A 20,934-nucleotide genomic window follows, 5' to 3' on the forward strand; every position below is an offset into this window, starting at 1 on the left:
TAAAATAGAAAAATACTCAACTGGACACCAAAACACCCTAGTCTAAGCACAGCTCTGCTATTAATCTACCTTAGAGCCCTAATTACAAGTCACTTTACTTCTCCAAGCTTTCAGTTCTCACCTAAAATAAATAAATAAATAAATAGTAAAGGGCTAAAAGAAATCTCAGAAGGACATTAGAGATGCAATGACCCAACTGACTTATGATACTCTAATGCCAGAGTGAATTGAACCTTTACAATAAACCTTGTCTCCAAAAGCTGACTGTAAGTTCCTTCGAGAGACACAACTTTTCCTACCTGTTGGTGCCACAGTGTCTAATATGATACTTTGCATTTTATAGTCCCCTGAGAAATGAAATATTTTTCCTGACTGTTGGGTATGAAAGCTGTTGAAGCTAGCATGTTTCCTGTATTAAAAGAGCCTAAATTAGAACTCAGGGCCTTTGAAGCCAAGATCTAGGTTTGATGCTCTAAGGATGCTAAGCCATTAAAGGACACTTCTCCTCCTAGCCTTCTGAAAAAGCAATTATAAATAACTGAAATCAATATTAGAATTAAGACCTAGATTCTAGGAGCCTACCATAGGGAACCAAAATTTTAATCTGACTTTCTCCCACTTACTAGCCATATAAATTAATTTCTGATGTGGTCTTCCTGCCTGAAAAAGACTGAAAACCACCTGCCTGTTAGGGAAAAGCCATCTGTAAATGGTAAAATATTGTAAAATGCAAAGTTATTATTACTGTCTAATAAATCAAAATGGCATTCTGTACTTACTCTCAGATCTACAAAGGCTAATTTCATCCACCTAGCCCATCTGCTGTCAGAGGGTGTTTGATGGTGCTCGCTCATCACTGGTGAAATCATTTAACGATACACATTTCTAAACATAAGAATTTTGGGGGCTTCCTAGGTGGCGCAGTGGTTAAGAATCCGCCTGCCAATGTAGGGGACACAGGTTCGATCCCTGCTCCAGGAGGATTCCACATGCCGTGGAGCAACTAAGCCCGTGTGCCACAACTATTGAGCCTGTGCTTTAGAGCCCATGAGCCACAACTATTGAGCCCATGTGCTGCAACTACTGAAGCCCATGCGCCTAGAGCCCGCGCTCTGCAACAAGAGAAGCCATGGCAATGAGGAGCCCACACACCACAACTAAGAGTAGCCCCCACTCACCGCAACTAAAAAAGAAAGCCAGCACACAGCAAAAAAGACCCAAAACAGCCAATAAAATAAATAAATAAATAAATTTATTAAAAAAAAAGAATTTTGCTCTAAGGAGAGGGCAACAGTTTCATTATTCTGAATGGAAAAGCTTTTCTGTAAAAATAGGATAAAAAGATCATACTTTAAGCTAGGAAAATTTGAACTTTCACACTCTTCTGAGATATAGATGTTAAGATTTTTGTGCTTTTTAATTTTGTCCAAGGCAATCAAATCACTGATTTTGGAAAGACAACTGTATAACACGGTTTTAAAAAATCAGTTTGTTCTAACTGACCATTTTTCCCCTCAAAGGAATTACATGCATGGGTTATTTCAAGACAAATAAGAAAACATCTTTCATTTTTATGATGTATATGGCACCACTCGTGACTTTGGTCCTCATGTCTTAAAGACTACAGCTTGCTCATAAACATATATCAGATGTTTCTGCAGAGCCACGTAATGCTGCTGCCGTCTGCTTACCCCCAATACCTAATGAGGCATGAGACAGGCTCTGAGCACAATCTAGTTGTTTACTTTCCTCTGGCCAATAAAGAACAACAGAAAAGTATTAGAGTCTATATTCATCTGTATCATAAAAGAAATGGGCATGGGGGGAAATGAAAGGTCTTCAATAGTAAAATGCCTGGAAGAGTTTTCCATAACAAGGCAAAAGTAAGTGATAATGAACAAGAAGGAATTAGAGCAACGGTGCTAACTATCTGTAGCATCAACATGAAGAGCACAACATGTACCTGTAGCTGCTAAAGACGCTGTCCTCGTGTCTCTGGGATCCTCTTAGTCGTCAAAGAGGACCTTTTCATGTGAACATAGAATAGAGAATAGTCTTAAGAAAAAAAATAATTGCCTGTTAACAGAGGACATAAAAAAAGAGAGAAATCTTGTTATGCAAACAACCCTAGAGTTGGAAACATCTTAAAAATGGAAACACCTAAAGCTTGGTTTTGCAAGGAAAATTTTAACTCTGGAAGCAATAGCATTTTTATTGTGTAGTAATTTAAAACACACCTATAATTTTGAAGAGTATTTAAGAGGAATGTGAAACTGCTGTGATAAAACTTTTACATATTTTTATTGGAAAACATCACTGATAATAATGCAGACCCCTCCCCATTCCAGGTCTTCAGCAGCACCAGGGCAAAGGATGGTGGTCTTCTGCCCCTTTTTTGATTGGGTTGTTTGTTTTTTGTTATTGAGTTGTATGAGCTGTTTGTATATTTTAAAAATTAAGCCTTTGCTGGTCGCATCATTTGCAAATATTTTCTCCAAGTCTGTAGGTTGCCTTTTAGTTTTGTTGATGGTTTCCTTTTCTATACAAAAGCTTATAAGTTGATTAGGTGCCAGTCGAATATTTTTGCTTTTATTTCTATTGTCTTGGGAGACTGACCTAAGAAAACACTGATACGAATGTTTTACCTATGTTCTCTTCTAGGGGTTTTAGGATATCATGTCTTATATTTAAGTCTTTAAGCTATTTTGAGTTAACAGTGGGAACCAGGACTCCATCTTGTGCACACCCCCAGCTGTGGCCCGTTGCACACTCCAGTCCCTCCGGGCTGTCTCTGTGCAGCCAGCCCCAGTCCCCTCCCCTGGTTTGTCGGCTGAAGCCTGAGTTTCAGCACCCAGCCTCCTGCACAACAGCAGACATGCCTCTTGTGCTAAGGAGTGCAGCAAGGTGGCCAGGACTGTGCCGGTCTTGCTCTGTTCTGCTTGCCACAATCTGGCTGCTACACTCTCCTTTGAACCTCGGAAGCTCTCTGTCTCCCAGCCAGTGAAGCGGGTTCCCAGGGTGAGGGAATCTTTCCTCTTTCACAGCATCCTCCCAGGGGCGCAGGTCCTGTCCTTTTTTTCTCCTTTTATCCTACCTGGTGATGTGGTGGTCTTTCTTGCAACATTGGTTTTAAGAGATTTTCTGCCAGCTCTCAGTAGGTATTTTGTGAGGATTGTTCCACACATAGATGTATTTTTTATGTATTTGTGGGAGGAGGTAATCTCTGTGTCCTTCTATTCCACCATCTTGACCTCCACCTGAAAGTATTCTTGACTTGATGGTTACTTGGGAATATAGAAGGAGAAAAATTCATCAAGATGTAAATTTGGAAATCTGTGCATTTTATTGTATGTTACTGTATTAATTTCTATCATTGCCCTAACAACCACAAATTCAGCAGCTTAAAACAACAGTTCTGTAAGTAAGAAGTCCAGGTTGCCTCAACTGGTTTCTCTTTTCCAGGTTTCACAGGAACATTTCAAAATGTTGGCAAGTTAAGCTCCTATCAGAGGCTCTGAACTTGAACCCTCTTCCAAGTTCATTCAGGTTGTTGGCAGAATTCAGTTCCTCACTGTTGTAGAATTGAGGTCCCTGTTTCCTTCCTGGCTTTGGCTAATGGCCACCCTTAGCTCTTGAAGCCTCTTTCTCCTCTTTGCACAAGGGCTCCTGCATCTTAGAGCCAGTGACAGTGTATCAAATCCTCTCACACTTGGAATCTCTCTGACATCACCTCCTGCAGCATTTCCTTTGTTTTCCTCTTCTGCCACATCTCTCTGACTGACTCTTCTGCCTTCTCTTTTGCTTTAAAGGGTTCATGTGATTACACTGGGTTTACCTGGATAATCTAGTATAATCTCCTTATTTTAAGGTCAATAACCTTAAGTATATCTGTGAGTCCTTTATGATGTGCAAAATAACATATTAAACAGGATCTGGGGATTAAAGTGTGGACATCTTTGGGAGGAAGGATGTTATTTGAACAGCCACAGTTATCCCCAATCATTTTCTAATATAGTAACGTGAAAAGACAGGTTGCTCTTACTGAAGAAACTGGGTGTGGGCTTGTGCAGCTTATCTTTAGCCTAGACTTCTATCCCATTTGGTCTAACTCCAATTTTGTCCTTCATTCATTTTGTTGTCTCAAGAAAACAGAATATTCAGAGCCTACTCCTCCTAGTTTCATCTGTATCATCATAGATATTAGTGACCGAGACACGTGCTTCTAAATCCACTGAGTTATTACATGTTAACACTAATATGACTTAAAAAAATATTTCTGATATATAAAACTATATTTTTATATCTACCAACCATTCCAACCAAATGCATTTTATATGCTTAGGTATTGACTTAATTCAACACAGTTTGCTCTAGTCAGTTCTATTGGTCAGATAATACACCCTCTTTAAACATTAAGAAAAATATTTCACTATTACCTAGGCACTGTGCTAAACATAGATTATGCAACTTTGCTTTCAAAGAGCAAACATGTTTAAGAAGTTACTTGCATATTAATTTACTCATTCTAATTTAGTTCAAAAATCATCATTGCAACTGTTATTTTTACTTGAAGATTTATGGAGAAAAAAATCACCCAAACTATTTGGTAATTTATGCAGTTGTGCTGTCAAAATCTGATGTACTTTCAGCTTCCAAAGCACGTATGTTCTTGTGCTGTTTTCCACAAAAATCCAGCATCAAATAAAGACATCAGTAATTTTGACTTGATTGCACTATAATTATCAAATACCCTTAATTTTATGCTCTGGCCTAATTTCCATATTCGTTGTTATCATTAAAAGTGATTATTATAGATAATGTACCTAAAGTACTTCCATTAATTGGAAAATGCAGTTCTTGAACAATAATAATCATAACAAAAACAACTCAATATAAAGGCCACTATGGCAATGTAGCTGTACTTAGTATCAACATGAATCATGACTGAGTGCCATCATCTCAGATTTAGTGGTCCCCTTCCAACTTCACATGATCTCTCTACAGTGGATATGACCACTGCTTGACCAGGGACCATGTCAATAAGCCAACTCATCCTTCCTGACACCATGGAAGTAAGGCAAACTCTCTGGTGGAGATCAATACCTTAAAAACACCCTCTTCTGCTGAAGCAGGGATTTGCTTATTGCAGCTGCTCAGCAGGGCTCTGCACCTCTTATCAATCAAGGAGGAGCTGCAACACTTCCTGCCCTCTGCAGGAAACAGTCTCTGGCTGAGACTTAGCAGCAGGGATTCTAGCAGTTCTGTCAGATAAGAAAAGAATTCAGGGTCAAGGAGAAAAGGAAAAGGTGAAAAGAAAGGCAAGAGAAGAGACAGGGGTACAAATAAGGAATTAGAGACTCTTTATCATAGACCCCTTTGCAGCACATTACAAGAGGTTTCAGGAGGAAGCTTCTATAGGGATTGGAGAATCGTTCAATATTAGGCATAAAAAACACTTCAGAAAAATATTATCCCTTATAGGAAAAGAAGCTTTAAATAGGAGGTAGTGTAAAAATTCTTTAAATGATAAGCATTTTATTAACTTTGATTTTCACCAAGAGGTCATTTATTTCTCTGAACATAAAAGCAGCCAAAACCTGAACTGAGACTGCTGTTATAAAAGTGGAATATATCTAGTTAAAGATTATTAAATTGCTTTCGTTCGATTCTAACTTAAATTTTAGGGTAATTAAACAATTGGATTAAGTCATTATCAAACTTTTGAAAGCCTGGAGAATACTGTGACAGTGCCCAAACCCTAGGAGAGTAGAAACGTAATAATGCCTGTCTTTCAAAGTGAAAAAAAATACCAACAAAAAAGAAAGCAAGGAAGGAAGGAAGGAAGAGAGAGAGAGAGAGAGAGAGAGAAAGAAAGAAAGAAAGAAAGAAAGAAAGAAAGAAAGAGAAAAAGAAAGAAAGAAAAGGATTGTATGGTTCTAATAGAAGTTTCAAATTGTCAGTCCACCAATTTATTAAACTTAATTTTTTTATCATCTCATTCTTCTTTTCTGAAATAGGTAGGTATATCTCTTTTCTAAAGAAAAAGATTTTTATATTACTTAGAAAGTAAAAATTAAGTTAGATAAAACCTATCTAGAAAGCCAAGTGATATGTTGAAACGAAGTTATTCCAAAGCTCTGATTGCCAGCTTTGACAGTAATTAAAGTAAACACTACTACTAGCTTAGGGTGACAATAGTATGTTATAAAACTTAAGCTCTGAGAAAAAGCAATTTCAGATCTAGCTAAGAAGAATAAAATATTATTTTTTTAAAGGCAAGTATATGTGAATTACAGGGGAAGAATTAAAAAATAATTTAACTTCTAACCATGATCTTAACTCTACTTACATTGCTCAAACATAATACACAATTCTGTCAACGGAACTGAGTCAGTACCCCTATATTGTACCCAGTGGTCATAACACGCTCTTCTACGACCCAAAATAACCCCCAGGTATTGAATATAGTCAATGCAGTGACTTCACAACCCATATATCACGGAGGGAAAAATCTATGTCCTATAGCTATGAGACAATCTACAAAGATGTCAGAAAATCTTAGTGAACCTAACCACCCCATCAGGGATGTAGGATTTACAGTTAGGAACACCTGCTCCCCTTGTCCTATCACTACTAAAAAGAAAAAGTAAATAAAAGACAGAGTGACAGAAAGGTAGAAAGAAAAACAAAGCCAAAAAAGGACAAAAAGCTTCCAAGCTTACAACAGAGCAGGATTTCTTGACTTGGTTAATAAAAAAGAATACCTTGCCAAGTTTCCAGTGTTCATGTTATCATTTAATTTCACACAAAGCAGACCTTAACTTTGCATAAATTCTATAATTTCTAGCCTATAGCTGGAAGAAATAGGACCCCCTGCCAAACATCAGCCCAGAAATGTCAGATCTGCCGGAGTGGCAGCATGAACAACACAGCTGAAGGTTAATATTTAATCTGGCCTCTTCTCTGATCCCTAAAATCATGTGGGTAAGGTGAAGTTACTTTGAAATTGCTGAAAGCAAGATTTCATTCACCATGAAACAGAAGTTATGTTAGAAGAAGGGGAAATGAGGAAGCCATGAAAAATTTGTTGAAGGCTGAATAAATTTTTTGTACTAGCAACATCTTAAAGAGCCCAACTGATTTAAGAGCATAAAGAATCTACTTTAATCTTGTCTTTTCATAGAAATAAGCCCTTCAGAGATAGTATTTTCTGAGTGTTTATGCTGAGGTGCCAAGAAACAACCAAAGGAAGAAGCAGGCTAGAAAAAAAACAAGAAGAAAGTCAAGGAGATGCCAGTGTTGGCTAATTTCAACCTCAAATGTTTGATTCACTAATAAAGTGTCTGAATATGTTTTGTCTTCCTTGTAAATATTTATGTACACTAATCCACTTCTGCACAGCATCTGTTCCCTAGTCAACTCTGTAAACTTTCCCTGGGTGTCCTTATCAGGAGAGCTTTCCTCCCTTCTTGTCTGGAGGGTTCCAATGACTGCTTGTCATCCTTACATTCGGTCACAAAAAGTATACAGTAGCTAAATCTGTTTACAACAATTCTATGTATTAGAACCAGCAGCCCCTTTATAATCGTAAATTATTCCCCTGTTGCTGCACAAAACATGCGTAATACAAACTGAAATGTCAAGATGCCTCATCCAGAGAGTGACGACATCAAGATGGCAACATCTGTTGTTCCAACTTCAGCCCCGCCACAAGAGGACCAACTAGCAACTATCCATAGATAAGACACCACTGTGAAAATTCTAGACTGGGGAAAGGGAGGGGGGCGCTGAAGCACCCCCCCCCCCCGGACCACAGCGACCAGGAGGACCACACTGGAAGGGCAGGAGGAGCAGCTGCCCTCTGACCGCGTCCACCCACCGCGAGGCTGGCTCAGCACAGCGCTGCCCGGCGGTGGGGAGATGCCGACGTGGGCCCGCAGCCCCTCCAGTGGGAAAGACAGAGCCCAGGCTGGACTTCCAGCTCCCCGACCTGCGGGGCAGTTCCCGGGAGGCCCCAGTTGGGTCTCGCCTCCCAGGAAACACTGGGGAGATCTGTGGGGCTCGACCACTGAGGGCCTGACAGACACGCAGAAGAGGGACGACTTACCGCCACCAACGCTCAGATCTGGGCCGACCGCCATCCTCCTCACAGCTGCGGAGCCCAGCCAGTAAAGTAAGTCCGTCCACCTTGAGAGCCCAGCTGGTGGCCCTTCTCTGGCCAGGGAGCTCTGTGGGCAGTTCTGCCTGATTCGGGTCACCAGCCAGCGAGCCCGCTTCATGACCCCACTCAGGCAGAGAACTGAATTCACAGCCCCGCCTCGGGGCCGACTGTGCATAGCGTCCAGTCCCGCGAGAGGAGGAAGCCTGAGCAGAGGTTCTGGGACGCCGAGGAGCACCATCCTACAGCCCTGCTGAGGTCGGGCGCCCGGCCAGCCGTCCTACCCGACTGTTAAGTATAGCCTCTGGCCCCCCATAACCAAGCAGCCTGAACAGTGATCCTGAGCAGACCGGACTATAACCCCTCCCAGCAGCAGAGTCCAGCCCAAGCCTTGCCCAATTGCTGAACGCAGGTTATAGTCTTGCCCAGGCAGGAAGCTCAGCCAGTGACTCTGTCCAATCATGGAGCAAAGCCCCAGCTGATGAGGGAGCCCAGACAGCAAGCCCGTCTGACTGTGGAGCACCGTCTCAAGTTCCACCCAACTGCGGAATACTCCTGGAGGCCCCTCTGGACCAGAGAGCCTGACCAGAGAGCCTGACCAATGACCTTGCCCAACAGAGGAGCACAGTCAGCAGTCTACCTGATCCTGAAGCCCAGCTTTCTGCCCTGTCCGACTTCAGGGCATAGTCTGCATCCCCGCCTGATCTCAGAGTACAGCTGGAGGTCTTATTCAACCTCAAAGCCCTGCCTTTCATCCCACCTGAACACCAAATACATCCAGCAGCACAGTTAGGTCAGTAATCACAATCTAAGACTCCACCTGACCAGGAGTGATTTCAGAGCCATGCCTGTAGCCCTGCCTAATTGAGGAGTCCAAACAGTGGCACCACCCTGCCAAGGAAAAAAGCCAGCAAACTCACCCTATTAGAGGTGATTGCAGAGCCCAGCTAGCTGCCCAGCTGACTGCAGAGCACAGCCACCAGCCCCACACAATTAGGGAGCCCACCCAGTGACCCTGCTTGAACATGGACCCCAGCCAGTGGCATCTCCTGACCTCGGAGCATGAGCAGTAGTTTTGCCCAAATGGAGACTCTGATAGCAAGCCCCACTTGCCCAAGGACACTACCAGCTGACCCATTCAGTATCCCAAGCTGAGCTGACTGGTGAAGGACTGTCCCTGCCAAAGTGAATCTATAAAGAGAAGACCACCTACTCAAATGTGCAGATAACAAGGCAAGCATTCAACAAAATTCAATACCTATTTATGATAAAAACTCTCAACAAATTGAATCTAGAAGGAATGTACCTCAACATAGTAAAGCCTATATGACAAGCCCACAGCTAATATCACATTCAAGGGTGAAAGTTTGAAAGCTTTTCCTCTAAAATCAAGAACAAGACAAGGTGCCCACTTTCACTACTCCTATTCCATACAGTACTGGAAGTTCTAGCCAGTGCAATTACAAAAAAAAAAAAGGAAAAAGAAAAAGAAAAGAAGGGCATCTGAGTCAGAAAAAGAAAAGTTGTCTCTGTTTGCAGCTGTCATGATCTTACATATAGAAAATCCTAAAAACTCCACCAAAAACTCTTAGAACTAGTCAACAAGTCAAGTAAAGTGGCAGGATACAAAATCAACATACAGAAATTAGTGGTATTTCTATATAAAGTTAGCCCTCTGTATCTGTGGATATAGAACCTGCAGATAAAGAATGCCAACTGTATTGTACTACACCATTTTATATAAGGGACTCTAGCATCCTTGAATTTTGGTATCTATGAGGGTTCTGGAACCAGTCCCCCACAGATACTGAGGGAAAACTGTGCTAACAACAAATCATCTGATAAAGAAAAAAAGAGAACAATCCTACTTACAATAGGGATTTAGAAACAGAAACAATAAAATACTTGGTAATAAATTTCACCAAAGAGGTGAAGATATGTATACTGAAAACTATCAGACATTGATGAAAGAAATAGAAGAACAAATTAAATGGGACAATATCCGATGTTCATGAATTGGAAGAATTAGTATTGTTAAAATGTCCATACTATCAAAAGTAAACTATAGATTCAATGCAATCCTTACCAAATTCCAATAGCATTTTTCACAAAAATAGAAAGAACAATCCTAAAATTCATATGGAACCACAAAAGACTCTAAAAAGCCAAAGAAATCCTGAGAAAGAGCAAAGCTGGAGGCATCTTACTTCCTGTTTCAAGCTATATTGCAAAGCTATAGCAATCAAAACAATGTGATATTGGCCTAAAAACAGACACATAGACAAATAGAACAGAATGAAGAGCCCAGAAATAAACCCATGCATATACAGTCAACTAATAATTGAAAAAGGGAGGCAAGAATACTCAATGGAGAAAAGATAGCCTCTTCAATAATTGGTTTTGGAAAAATTTGATATTCACATGAAAAAGAATGAAATATATTATACCACTCAAAATAATTAAATTGAAGTGGATTAAAGACTTAAATGTAAGACCTGAAACCATAAAATTCCTAGATGAAAGCATGGGGGAAAGCTCCTTGACATTGGTCTTAACAACAATTTTATGAATATGAAAAACAAAGCACAAGCAACAAAAGCAAAAAAGAACAAGTGGGACTACATCAAACTAAAAAGCTTCTGCACAGCAAATGAAAGGCACCCTACAGAATTAGAATATTTGCAAACCACATATCCAATAAGGAGTTAGCATCAAAAACATATAAGAAACTCATACAACCCAATAGCAGAAAAATGAATAATCCAATTAAAAATGCACAGAAGATCTGAATAGACATTTTTTTCAAAGGAGATATTCAAATGACTAACAGTTGCATGAAAAGGTTATCAACATCACTAATCATTAAGGAAAGGCAAATCAAAACCACAACATATCACCTCACATGTATTAGAATGGCCATCATAAAAAAGACAAGAGATGATAAGTGTCAGTGAGGAACTGGAGAAAAGGGAACACTAGCACACTCCTGGTAGGAATGTAAATTGGTGCAACCACTATGAAAGTATGGAGATTCCCCCAAAAATTAAAAATAGAACTACCATATGACCCAGCAACTCTACTTCTGGGCATATAAGCCAAAGGAAGTGAAAAAAAGGATCTTAGAGAGATATCTGAACTCCCATGTTCATTGCAGCATTATTTACAGTAGCCGAGACATGGAAACTACCTAAGTATCCATCAACCGAGGAATGGTTAAAGAATATATGTTATTATTTAGCCATAAAAAGAAGGAAATCTTGCCATGGATGAGCCTTGAGGGCATATGCTAAGTGAAATAAGTCAGACAGAGAGAAACAAATACTCTATCATCTTACTTACATGTGAAATCTAAAAACACAGAAACAGAGAACAAATTGGTTGTTGCCAGGCACAGGGGTTGAGGGCAAAGGGTAGAGGAAATGGGTGAAGGTAGTGAAAGGGTACAGACTTCCAGTAAAAAGATGATTACATTCTGCGGATGTAATGTACAGCATGGTGACTACAGACAATACTGTGTGGTATATTTGAAAGTTGCTAAGACAGTAGATTTTAAAAGTTCTCAGCACACCAAAAAATTGTTAACTATGAGAGGTGACAGATGTTACCTGATCTTACTGTTGTAATCATTTTGCAATGTATACATATATGAAATCATTAGGTTGTACACCTTAAAATTAAACAATGTTATATTTCACTTACATCCCAATAAGGCTAGGAAAAGTATTTCTTCCACCCAATTTTACAACTCAAAATAACAAATCATACATGAAAAAGCATTCATTTTGGCTTTAGAGAATAAAGTCGTTTTGGGAAACCTAATCAAATGAACTCCCAAGACAGGATTAGGAGATAGATCAAAATATGCAATCAGTAATTCCCTAAGAGTAGATTCCATTTTTAATGTGGTACCTAACATCTACTGTAAAAACTGTTGGGTTAAATACATTTTTAACTATTTTTTCTAATTTCCTTCAAAGCATTTAGATGTGAGGATCAAAATGAGGAAAAAATACACTAAATTATTGTTCTGATATTCATGCTTTGTAGTCTCTCGGCCTTTTGAAGTCCCCAAATGTTTTACTATCTCAGCGGGTTTACAAGTGTCACCTCAGATTTACATTTTCTGGAATATTTTCTGTTTCCCCTTCTGAGTTGTTATGAAATTTTTGCCATTAGCCTGTTAATTTTAAGGTTAATTAGAGATCACATCTTTCTGAGTGTCTGGCAAAATACACATGTGTTACCAGGGCAACAAGCCCACAGGTTGTTACATGCACATATAGCTTTTTGAGGCTGTGGGGGAAGTAGAGAATTCAACCATTCAGCTTCCATAGCTCTAAGCTCACTTGAATCCAATTTGATCTATAGAGTACTATACAGAGAAACATTGAGAGGAAAATTCCAATAAGTTAAAACTATGATTAAGGTAGGTTAATTATACAGTTAAGTTTAAAAATATTACTCAGAGCCTTGCAGCAGTGGTTATACAATGCTTGCACATCCTCAGGTGTGAGTGCACGTGCGTGTGTCCCTTGAGGATAGAGATCATGTGGAGCCAGTTTTTGTATCCCCAGATCCCTCTCAAAGCCAGGCACACTGTAAGTACTCAACACTTACTCGCTCTAACAAGAGCGCAAAGGGAGCCTTCTAAGTAAGCCTCATATCCAGCAGAATGTGCAGGGAATGAGAAATTGGGGGGGCGGGGGGAGGCAGGAAGCATTAGGTACAAGGTCCTAACTAACCATAAACTGGGAGACAGATTACCCAGCTCACAGTAACCCCCAAGGGCCACTGCTGGTGAATGGCTACACATCACCTAGTCCCTTCCTTTGAACAACATCTTCCCACCCAAAACATTCAATCCGAATGGGAATTAATCTCATCTTCGTGGGCACACAGTACTTGGTTGAAGCCTAAGTCTGTGACAGAAATTGGAGTCCAGCCCTAGGACTTTTCAAACTGAAAATGAAGGGAAGAACTTTTTTTCTGTTTCACATTTTACACTGGAAGAGAATGGAATCAACAACTACAGAGAAACAAAGACAAAAGTTAAGAGAAAAGTAGTGGGATAGCTTCTAGATCGGATCATCTTCAGTGACACCCCTGCCCTTCCAATTTTATGGGCCAACAAATTCACCTCTTGGCCCAGTTAATTCAAGCTGAGTTTCTATCACCTGTCCTTAAGAAAGCCCTAACTTATGAAATGAGTGATCCTGCCCCCTGAGAAAATTTCTCCCCAAAGGGAAATACTCAGACTGGGAGAAGGGGTGTGGTAGGAGAGGGGATTGTGTTTGAAAAGATCACCTGTTGTAGCTTGACTAGAATATCTTTTTGATAATAAATGTCCCAGTGGGAGCCAGAAATTGTCAATATTTATCCCCCCCACCCCGCCCCCGCCAAAAAAAAACACATGTGTTATTTCCTCATCAGAAACATCACCTTCTTACAAACAGGGCATCTGATTCAGCTGAGAAAGTGATCCTGCAATCCTTTGTCACTTCCCTGGGAAAAATGAGCACCCATGGGGGAAGGCTAGAACTCCTGTAAGTTAAATTGGCCCAATTATCTATCCTAGGCCTTAGTGGTTAGTCTCCCAAACCATGTATGACAGGTCCCCATCTCACCACCAGGGTCTACCTGGGTGAGACCTTGATTCCGTTCTACCTTCTTCAACAAATAGTATCACCCAATTTGCCTCCACAGTGCGATTTCTCCTCAACTCTCTCCAGCCTGGTTTGCCTTCACATTCCACTGCTCTTTCCCCAAGTTAATATATTAACCCTCCAAATGTATTAGCACCTCCATTTTACCCTGCCGCTCCTCAGGTAACAATTCATTTTCCAGCCAACTTTATGTCAGTTTTGCAGCACTGATATATAACAAACAGTTAACCATTAAAGTTCAGACAAAAAAAGAAGTAGCATTTTTTCCTTCTCCAGAATGCTATCTTGAATATAAAAACACTAAGTAACTACCATTTACTAAAGGCCTAATACTACATACATGCCCTGTAGTATTTCTCTCTTGTCCTCTCAACAGCCTTGGAAGATAAAGATGTTAAGACCCACAGATGAGAAAATGAGAAACCAGGAGGGAAAGTGACTCCGCAGTTTTGTCCAAATGACTATCAGGTTCCTGGCCCTGTCCTTGGCACTGGACACACAGTTACCTCATAACCTCATGTACTGTTTGTACCCCACAAACAAATGAGGGATGATGACTCCATCTTATAAATAAGGAAAGTGATGCTTAGAGTAGTCAGACATGTGGTCCAAAGTTGAAGCTATTAAGTAGTGGGGCCAGGATGGAGGTGCAGGTCTCTCCTACCCTGAAGGCCTCACCCTTCCCCTGCTAGGTGCTGCTGCTCCACGAACTTTGTTTAGTTCAACTGCTACATAAGCATGAACTGAGAGAGGTCACAGACTCTTTTATCTTTCCTATGGGCCGTGATAGTCTATATTCATGGGGAGGAAAAAACGTTATTTTAAATATTAAGCTTCACGTGGGCTTTACGACCGTTTATCCTAAAAGGAAGTTTTGGTAGAGGTAAGGACTGGTGAGACATACTAACATTCATTAATTTCAGAGCTATGACTCCTTGATTATCTGTTTGTGTTATAATAAAATGCATGCTTTCCACATTTTTCGCTATATAAAATCAGCATGGGTGGTATGATCTAATTCCAAAGGAAATTTGCCTATTGTCACTCAGAGGAATAAGCTAAAATAGTCCCAGTACATGTCCTAAGCCATGCATGTGATAAATATTTTTTCTGATTATCACCATCAATTGAATTTTTTGGTATTATTAGCATCACAACATTTTTAATTTTAACTTATATTTGGATCCCTAATTGTTGCCACACTACCTTCAAATTACACATGATGCAGCAGTAAAAAAGTCATTTTTTTATTGTAGAAGATAGTCACACACCAGGACTTCAATTAAAGAAAGTAAACATTTCTAACTCTTATGGAATATATCATAGTACATTCAAAGACAGGAGAAATTTGTGTCCACCACCAGGATACAAAATACCAAAACTGATTCAGAATAACCTTTAGATTCTGGATATGAAGAAGGTTGCCTCACACTTTACTGGTGATATTGAAAAAACGAAATAAGTGTTGTTACTACTGGTGGTTTTTTATTTTATTTTATTTTATTTTATTTTACTTTGAACATCTGAGAACATTTTATTTGAGTAAAATGCATAAACAATGTGTGGATTTTGCAGCATTTCCATTTTTACTGGTGCGTTTTTTTATTTTATTTTATTTATGTTATTTCTGGGTTTTACTTCATAATTTAGTCCATACATTATGGAATATCATGACAGGATCATAATGAAACTACAGGAGAACTACTATAAGCTAAAAACACTGGACATGGAACTGGATGCAAAGACCAATGAGATTTTATGTTGACTTGCTTTTACAAAAAGGGTGCATCAGATTTTATTTGTTCAAGAGTTTGTTGGATTAAATTAGGTTGGAGCGTTTGGCTGTTGCTATTGTTGATCTTGTTTGGAAGTTTAAAAAAAAAGAAAAGAGGGTATATTAATGTTGCACAGCCGGGGGAAATTTTGTGGGCATTTTTTATGCTCAGGGGTCACTAGTACCTTTTTTAATTCTTCTTATATTTGGAGAATTTGCCATATTCTGAGTTCATGCCAGGAGCTCACTTTTCCAGTTTCCCCTGCAATCAGGGTAAAGGCATAGTATTTGGCTATGACACTCAGAATCAGTATTGCAAATCTTCAATTCAAATGCAATATGAAGAAACAGGCATCTCATAGGATCTGTTCTGGTAAGGTGAGAGCAGTCACATTTAGCTGTCAGACGTAGCAGTGACAGAGGTTCCATAATAGACTTTGCTGTATCTCTGCCTGGAGGCAGCCATGGGGTCCCTAAGAGAGCAACCCTATAGTGTGATATGGGTGTTGTTTCCAACTGCGTAGCATCCAAGTCTGATTCTCTGTCTCTCCAAGATATTCTATGAGCGACCTGATATCTTCAGTGAATTACTTTTCTGCTTAAATTAGCTACATGTCCTTACATGGGATCCCAAGAATACAGAGCCTAAAGCAAAAGCTGATGTGCTACTAATTTATTATTTGTGCCCTTGTGATGATGACGTTAGTATGACTGTAACTTTTCAGCATATTAAAAAAAGAGACTAAAAATAGTTAGCAATAAATTCTTTTTTCTAGCTTTTTCTCAATATTCTTCAAATTATTCTACATTTTGTTGGTCTTAAACATGTATTTCTTTCACAATTTTAAAGAAATATATTTTTAAATATTAAAATGAAAGGAAATCAAGTCCTTGACATTTGCAAGAAGGGAAACACAGAACACAACCAGTCTTAGATGACATCTCATTCTGGGGATTAACAATAAAAAACCTTCATGCAATTTGCCAGCATCTGAATGAGTGAATGAATAAGAAAATGGATAAATGAGTGGATGGATGGACTATCTGGATGAGTATTCCAACAGTGCACTTTTTTTCCCAAAGACTTATCAGAGTGAGACATGTATCCCAGGAAAGCAATTCCCTTTCCATGGAGTCCCCTCTCGCATTCCTCTCCAAGAAAGGTAACAACTCCCCATTGCTTGCAGCCAACAGAGGGATTATTCCCACCAAATTTTTCTCCATCCACATACAGAAACCACACACACATGGCCAGGAACCAAGAAATAGCTCCCCAACCTGCAGGTGCTGGACAATAACACACAGCACTGAAATTCCCTTGAACAGAGATCAATACTTTAGTTACTCGCCAAACCCTGAACTTGATATTATGCCATCGCCTTTACCTTACCCACCACTGTTACTGAGCCAGCACTGAGGATGGAATCTTTCCCACTCTTCTTTGTGCCTTTGCCAACTATGTAAATATATTTTTGCAAAAGAAAGTGTTGATAAAGATATTATTTTGAAAATGCTATTAATTCGTAAATTTTACCTTGGAAAGGTTTTACTTCATGAAAGTAGCAAATCATATAAGTAACAAATACTGTCGTTCATGATAACGCAGAGGGCACAAATAAGATGCTAAACAACAGAATGAATTTCAGTTCAGAGTACTGTTTTTATTCTTTTCCAAGGCAAACAGATTCACATGGTGTTTTATAAGTTAAGAAATTTTAAGTGGGGTGGCTTCAATAAAACTTCATTTAAAGTCAATTTACACATGGAAACCCTCTGACTTTCTTCGGATTAACATTGGCGTAGTATCAGGCAATAGAGTACACTGGGCTATAATTTTAAGACCTTTCAATGCCTTTGGCAGATATCAAATAATAGCCTATTTAAAGGTAATTCTACTTACTTGAATGAAGAGATGAACTCGAAAATAACATAACTGCAACCTCTGAAAAAACACTTTTAAAATGCTACCCTTTACTAGGACATAGAATTCAAAAAAGAAATACTAAGCTAATTCTATAAAACATGGCCTAAAGCAACATGAAAGTCTTCCAAGCAGAAAGGTTAGAAAAGAGAGTGAGAGAAGAGAAGGGAAGAGACAGAACGAAAAATGGTAGGAAGGAGGGAGGGAGGGAGGGATGGAGGGATAGAGGGAGGAGGGAGGGAGACAGGAAGGAAGGAAGAAAGGAAGGAAGGGAGGGAGAGAGGGAGGGAAATCTTGAAGTGATATGACCTAAGCAGATCCTCAAATACAATTAAGAACAGTTATTCAATAAATAGGTATTTATTAAGGTACCTCAGAATGTAGAGAACAGTATAAACTATTTGTATTGCATATTAAATAAAGGATACAGGTTCTGACTTTAAGAACTTTACAATCCAATAGAAGGGATGAACACTATGACACATAGTTCAATAAAAGTGTGTGTGGGTGTGTGTGTGTGTGTGTGTGTGTGTCAAGAGAGAAGCTTCCCACCCCCTGCTTTTTAACAATCCATGCCTGAAAAGAGAATGACAAAAAGAGGATGAAGTTCTTAGAGCCCTCATGAGTTTTCACCCTGAAATGGGTCCTCTAAGTCACGTACCCGCCTATGATGACAGCTATGCCATGAACCACTGCTCATTTTCTTGCTGCCCGGAAATTCCTGAACACAGCATCCTTGGGAGCTGCTACTCTATCTGCACGGACCTCAGCCCTGGCTGAATGGCAGGCGTACCATACTTCCAGTTGAACCCATACATTTATTCTCCACAAATACACTACACATAATTGTATAAATGAATCTGAATTTACTGGAGTTTGGTTAATTAAAGAAAATTCAGATATAGATGTTGAAACAATTTTAAGTAAATGCTAACCATGACTCCCCACATGATATCAAGGAAGAGGTAAGCAAGATGTCACACACTCATCAAATCCTCCATTCTCTGTCTTGCTCCCTTGTTGTATGGTCTGTCTTTCAGGAAACTTCCACCTAACACCAACAGGATGTGATCTCATTCCATGATCCATTATTTTATTTCAAGATGTTCATTTTTTTCCAGTGAATCCATTAAAAAGTCTTGTAGCTCCAACAGTACAATTCATGGTGATCTTTGACAATCCAAGTCCCCCAGAACAGCCCAGGATCAGCATGGGCTCTCCAGGTTTGCTTTTCTATGCAGTTCCCACCCAATGCCAGTTACACATAGATACACACACACATCACAACACGTATAAACACGTCGTTCAAAGGAAAAGATTAACTTTTAAAGACAAAACATTCCAATCCTATAAAGAGGAGGATTTAAAATGCCCCCCCCACAATGGAGTTACTGATTTATATTATTATACAGAATCATATTTATTCCTCTCACTCCTCTCTACTCTCTCATTGGTCAGCCAAGGGCCTTATTACTAAAAGTGATAATCGCTAAATATCTGTCTTCCCTTAATCCTAAAGGCCTAAGTAATACCTTGCTATTACTACTTGCAAGGGCTCTTACAAGCATCTTTTATATTCTTCAGAATGATGTATCTGAGGCTATCTCATGGGGGAAATCCTTATTTCTTCAATTCCTCAATTTTATACATATGCATATATGCACATACACACACACGCACACACATTAATACACCACTGTGAGAAGGATTTCCAAAAAATGAAATGAGTCGAAGACTTTGTGAGAGGTTTGAAAAGAGAGACAAATTACTTGCGGCATAGATTTTTCCAGGGAGTCAATCAAGCTTGGCTTAAAATTTAAGGAAGGAGACATGCAACATTTTGGACAAGAAGAAGAAATGTTTCACTTCCATGAATGATTGTAGCGACAAAACCATGAACAATTCAAAAAGTTAAGCTTCCCAGATATACAGGATGAGGCTGTGGAACTTTTTTTTTATATCTTATAAATATATTATTAGCAAATGGTATATTGAACAAGTAGAAAAATAACTTTGAAGATAACCGTCTTGTGTTAATTTATAGAAATATGCAGGAGAAAAAGTAATAAATTATAAATTTATTATGCTATCTTTTCAGAGTTATCATGCTATGTTTCAATCCAGAAATTTCTATATTTCTATTACAATTTAATTTCAAAAGTTTAAATTTAAGAAATTTTTGATTTAAAAAAAGTTGATTTTTAAACTTTAAAATTTTAATTTATTTTTAAAGTTATAATTTTAAGTTAATTCATTGAAAATATCAAGATTGAAAAATCTCTAGTCAGATCAATCAAGAAAAAAAGAGAAGATACAATTTTCCAGTATCAGGAATGACAAAGGGAGTACCACTCAAGAAATTTCAGACATTAAAAGAATAACAGGGACTTCCCTAGTGGTGCAGTGACTGAGAATCCTGCCAGTGCCAATGCAGGGGATATGGGTTCAAGCCCTGGTCCGGGAAGATCCCACATGCCATGGAGAACTAAGCCCACAACTACTGAGCCTGTGCTCTAGAGCATGCGAGCCACAGCTACTGAGCCCGTGTGCCAAAACTATGGAAGCCACGTGCCTAGAGCCCGTGCTCCACAACAAGAGAATCCACCACAGTGAGAAGCCCACACACCACAACAAAGAGTAGCCCCCACGCGCCACAACTAGAGAAAGCCCACACGCAGCAACGAATACCCAACACAGCCAATAAATAAACAAACAAACAAACAAATAAATAATTTTTTTAAAGAATAGTGAAGTAATATTATAAACAACTTAGGCCAATGCACTCAACAATTTAAAGGAGGGAATTGACTGCAAAGGGACGGTAGAGAAATTCTGGGGTGCTGGAAATAGTCTACATCATTATTGTGGTGGTTGTTACACAAATATAACCATTTGTTAAGATTCATCAACTTATACAATTAAATGCTGAATTTTACTTTATGTAAATTATACTTTAATAAAGCAGATAAAAATCATATTTAGAGTTACAGTAGTGTTTTTGTCAAAATTGGCATAAAATGTTTATTTTCCATTTCTACAGTGAACAAATGTTTTTTTTATTTTCTGGCTCCATCCCATTCTTCTGAGAATATCCGTCCAAATACCTTCTTCTAGGAACTGTCCCTTCTCACATTCCATCCTTATGGTTTCTGTAGGGACTGCTCTGCCACTGTTGATGGGTCCCGGAGCTGACCCCAGCTGGGTCAATTAGTCCCTTTCAAAGAGATTCAGCTAATCTCTTTGTAGTGCCTGGAGCTTTAACACATTAATTTTGGAAGCTGTTAGTAGCCCTATGAGACAGAACAGTGAAAGGTGTCTGGTTTGATGAGAGAAATATACTGATGCAGATAAACTGAGTGGTACAGATAGGAGATGTAAATTGCCAACATTTCAAATCTTATTTTTCCTAAGGATTTGT

This window comes from Hippopotamus amphibius, chromosome 8, assembly GCF_030028045.1.
Source record: "Hippopotamus amphibius kiboko isolate mHipAmp2 chromosome 8, mHipAmp2.hap2, whole genome shotgun sequence".
Taxonomy (NCBI): Eukaryota; Metazoa; Chordata; class Mammalia; order Artiodactyla; family Hippopotamidae; genus Hippopotamus; species Hippopotamus amphibius.